Below are 5000 nucleotides of genomic sequence, written 5' to 3'. Positions count from 1 at the left end.
TTTGTTATACAGTTTTGTCGCTTATTAAGGATCTAAACAAGTTGCTTTGTCACTTATTAAGGGTCTAAACAGTTGCTTTGTCATACAGCTTTGTCACTTGTTAAGGGTCTAAACAGTTGCTTTGTCATACAGCTTTGTCACTTGTTAAGGGTCTAAACAGTTGCTTTGTCATACAGCTTTGTCACTTGTTAAGGGTCTAAACAGTTGCTTTGTCATACAGCTTTGTCACTTGTTAAGGGTCTAAACAGTTGCTTTGTCATACAGCTTTGTCACTTGTTAAGGGTCTAAACAGTTGCTTTGTCATACAGCTTTGTCACTTGTTAGGGTCTAAACAGTTGCTTTGTCATACAGCTTTGTCACTTGTTAAGGGTCTAAACAGTTGCTTTGTCATACAGTAAGAGGTCTAAACAGTTGCTTTGTCATACAGTAAGGGTCTAAACAGTTGCTTTTTTACAGTAAGAGTCTAAACAGTTGCTTTGTCATACATCACTTATTAAGGGGCTAAACAGTTGCTCTGTCATACAGGTTGCTTTGTCATACAGTAAGGGTCTAAACAGTTACTTTGTCATATAGATTTGTCACTTATTAGGGGTCTAAACAGTTGCTTTGTCATACAGCTTTGTCATTTATTAAGGATCCAAACAGCTGCTTTGTCATACAGTAAGGTCTAAACAGTTGCTTTGTCATACAGCTTTGTCACTTATTAAGGATCTAAACAGTTGCTTTTCTATACAGTAAGGGTCTAAACAGTTGCTTTGTCATACATCACTTATTAAGGGGCTAAACAGCTGCTTTGTCATACAGATTTGTCACTTATTAAAGGTCTAAACAGTTGCTTTGTCATACAGATTTGTCACTTATTAAGGGTCTAAACAGTTGCTTTGTCATACACAGTTGCTTTGTCATACAGATTTGTCACTTATTAAGGGTCTAAACAGTTGCTTTGTCATACAGATTTGTCACTTATTAAGGGTCTAAACAGTTGCTTTGTCATACACAGTTGCTTTGTCATACAGATTTGTCACTTATTAAGGGTCTAAACAATTGCTTTGTCATACAGCTTTGTCACATATTAAGGATACAAACAGTTGCTTTGTCATACAGCTTTGTCACTTATTAATGATGACAAAGCACTTTGGAATAAAATCACTGGATAATAAAAATAAATAAGGTACCTCTTGTTAAAATTATAATGAAAAGAGGACTAATTTCTTCCATGATGATAAAATTGTCACAAATTTGTTTCCAAATAGATTTTATTTTAAAATATCCCAGACTTATTCCAAATGGAATTTTTATGTTTATTCCAAATTGATTTTATTTAAAAATATCCCAGACATGTTTATTCCAGATGGAGCTTTTATGTTTATTCCAAATTGATTTTATTTAAAAATACCCCAGACGTGTTTATTCCATTCCAAATTGATTTTATTTACAAATATCCCAGACATGTTTATTCCAAATGGATTTTATTTTAAAACATCCCGGAGATGTTTATTCCAAATGGAATATTTTTGTTTATTCCAAATGGATTTTATTTAAAAATATCCCAGACAAGTTTATTCCAAATGGAATTTCTTTGAGGATTCCTGAAGCTACATACAGCAAGTGTAAAACCCTATTTTGCAAAAATCAAGACATACCGAAATGACGAACGAAAAAGTTACACTACGACACGAGAGAGAGAGAGAGAGAGAGAGAGAGAGAGAGAGAGAGAGAGAGAGAGAGAGAGAGAGAGAGAGAGAGAGAGAGAGAGAGAGAGAAATGGTCTGTAAACTGCATTAACTCAACAGGCAACGATGCATAATAAATAGAAGCTTTGTTCCCTGCGCCCGGCCATGCTAAAGCAAACTGCATATTCAAGAGTCGCGTTCAGCTCCGCTTGGCTGGCGCGGGCGGAAAACGGTTCGTGTTCGTGTGTCTACTCGTCCGTATTTGCATTTCAAGGGTAAGAAGAGATCTGCTATGGCGATTGATGTTAAAATCGATTAATATGAGAGTTTGTATTGTTTCAATTTATTTGATTTTTAAAAATATTATTAGACAATTAAATGTTTAATTTCTTAATATTATTTATAAAGCTAAATTTATTTCATATATATATTTTTTAATTTCTTGACATTATTAGACAGTTAAATTTAATGACAGTTATGAAAGGGCTTAAGTATATTAAAAAGACTTAATTAATTGAGACAATAATTAATAATTATATAATTATATAACTGTTTCCGGATTAAATTACTTGACTAGCAAAATCTTCAAACATAACTTCAATTACTTCAAATATAAAATATTTTTAAATCTCAATATGAAGACAATTTAATTTAAAACTGTACTATAAAATGTCTTTTAAATGATAGCAAAATCTTAAAATATAACTTCAATTACTTCAAATATTAAATATTTTTAAATCTCAATATGAAGACAATTTAATTTATAAGCTGTACTGTAAAATGTCTTTTAAATCCATTGCAAATGATTGTGTGGAACTATAAATAATATTTGTGCCAACAATGTAAACATTCAAACATTCTAACAGTTATTTTTTTTTTAAATAATATTGCTTTGTCAATACCAATAAAAAACAATGGGAACGTGTCAAGTTAAAACTGAGATTTGCTTTAACACTAAAACTAGTCAGCAACAAACTTGAAACAGAATTGAAATCTCTCTCTCTCTCTCTCTCTCTCTCTCTCTCTCTCTCTCTCTCTCTCTCTCTCTCTCTCTCCTACCGTTCTGTAGTATCTTGTGACCAACATTACGTGGTTTGTGAACATCAGCATTCCCATAATACCCGTCCTCCTTCTCTCTCTCTCTCTCTCTCTCTCTCTCTCTCTCTCTCTCTTACCACATGTGGTTAAAGTAAAGCCCTCCCTGGACAAACTCGGCTCGATCCCCGGAATTAAGCCGACAACTTCACACGAGCCCTATAGCTTAGAGCTTTAGAGGTCGCCTCTAAAGCTCTATGTTGAAGATTACTAGGGACTTGGAGCTCTCTAGGCTTTTAAGGTCATATTATTATAAAGGTTTTTTACCCGAGGGAATTCAGGGGCTCTGAAAGACCTCTTCCCCTTCTTCTTTCCCTACCCATTTTCCCCTTCCCCTTCTTCTTCCCCTACCCATTTTCCCCTTCCCTACCCATTTCCCCTTCCCCTTTTTCTTCCCCTACCCATTTTCCCCTTCTTCTTCCCCTACCCTTCCCCTACCCTTTTTCCTTTCCTCCCTTCTTCCCCTACCCATTTCCCCTTCCCCTACCCTTTTTCCCCTTCCCCTTCTTCGCCCTACCCCTTTTCCCATCCTCTTCCTTTCCCCCTCCCCTCCTTTTCTCCTTCCTTACCCCTTCACTCTCCCCTCATCTCCCTCCACTTCCCCTTCCCCTTCCATTCTCCCCCTCTCCTACCCATTCCCCTCCACTTCCCCTCTTGGTAGTTGGTTGGGTGGCTGTGTTCTCTTGGGTCGCTCGCGGACCAATTAGTCTTTTGCCTCTAAGCCAAATGGCAGCACAAGCATACTCACAAAGGGAGGAAGTAGCTGAGTCAGAGAGAGAGAGAGAGAGAGAGAGAGAGAGAGAGAATGAATTATTCATTAACCACTCTTAACAACATTAATTACGCAACTGATATATATTTTTTGATATAAGGAACGAACGATCAATATAAATGAACTGATATATATTTGACTTATACAATAAAGTTACTTCATAAACCATAGCATACTATTAATAATTCTGTTCTTTCAGACTTTTACAATAAAGTGATAATATACACTAATAATAATTTTGTTTTTCAGGTATGCGTAATCACTGACTGCCGTCGATTTCGCTTCTAAACCAAGAACTTAAACTACTTCAGATTACTGCCAACAGGAAGAACAACTTCTTTAAAACCAAGAAGCTGAACAACTTTCAGATTGCTGCCAACAGGAAGAACAACTTCTTTAAAATCAAGAGGTTGAACCACTTCAGATTACTGCCAACAGGAAGAACAACTTCTTTAAAATCAAGAAGCTGAACCACTTCAGATTACTGCCAACAGGAAGAACAACAACTTTAAAACCAAGAAGTTGAACCACTTCAGATTGCTGCCAACAGGAAGAACAACAACTTTAAAACCAAAAGTTCCAATTGCTGCCAACAGGAAAAACAACAAACTTTAAGACCAAGAAGTTGAACCACTTCAGATTACTGCCGACAGGAAGAACAACAACTTTCAAAACCAAGAAGTTACACCACTTCAGATTACTGCCAACAGGAAGAACAACAACTTTATTTCCAAAAGGTCGAAGTCAGCATTGCTGCTCCTACCTTGTGACTCTAACGGGATATGCTAATAGAAATAAGCCAACAATCAACCATCACTACGATCTATATTGCAAGGGGAAATGGAAGAATGCAACATCGTCTGGCTTTACGATTATTTTAAACTCTGCGAATGTCCACCTCTCTGCAGAAGAACACGTCTGGTACGCGATTCTTCTTCTCGCGGGTTTGACAAGGAAGCGAGGGACTCAAAATATATATATATCGTCGCCATACCTTTTTTGATAGCTTGTCTTATTATCCGTAATTTCCAAAATCCAATACTTTATCATTATCAGAAGAGTTTCCACTTGGATGAACTCTGGTCAGGATTATGCACTCGACAATGCATATTTTTTTTTTTTTATAAAAAAAATAAAACTTCCAAAAAGTTGAAACATCTTACCTTTTCTAACTCTCGCCAGGATTGTATATGCACTCGACAATGCATATTTTTTTTTATAAAAATAAAACTTCCAAAAAGTTGAAATATCTTACCATTCAGAAAAGGTAACATAAAAATTTTATTTCAATAAAAAGATTGACTTCAACGAAGTTAGTTATCAGATTTTAAAAATCAATGAACTTTACAATGAAAGAAACCGACTTTAAGATCTTAGACTTCCATCATGTAATGGACTTTAATAAAAACCTTGCTTCGGTTATAAAAACAAAAAGTATGATATTAATGACCAAAAAGTAT

The 5000-nt window shown here is 35.5% G+C and overlaps 1 protein-coding gene and 1 long non-coding RNA gene across 11 annotated transcripts in view; one reads left to right on the top strand and one right to left on the bottom strand.

The window, feature by feature from the left end:
- Window positions 1-3920, top strand: part of LOC136828135 (uncharacterized) — an 85098-nt gene extending 81178 nt beyond the window's left edge. Inside the window, exon 3 of the long non-coding RNA XR_010849937.1 lies at window positions 3790-3920. This is a non-coding gene — a long non-coding RNA (uncharacterized lncRNA). The remainder of the gene's footprint in view (window positions 1-3789) is intronic.
- Window positions 1-5000, bottom strand: part of LOC136828133 (carboxypeptidase N subunit 2-like) — an 849326-nt gene that overhangs the window by 42279 nt on the left and 802047 nt on the right. The gene's annotated exons all lie outside the window — the stretch shown is intronic.

This window comes from Macrobrachium rosenbergii, chromosome 42, assembly GCF_040412425.1.
Source record: "Macrobrachium rosenbergii isolate ZJJX-2024 chromosome 42, ASM4041242v1, whole genome shotgun sequence".
NCBI lineage: Eukaryota > Metazoa > Arthropoda > Malacostraca > Decapoda > Palaemonidae > Macrobrachium > Macrobrachium rosenbergii.
This window is presented reverse-complemented; position numbering and strand designations above follow the sequence as displayed.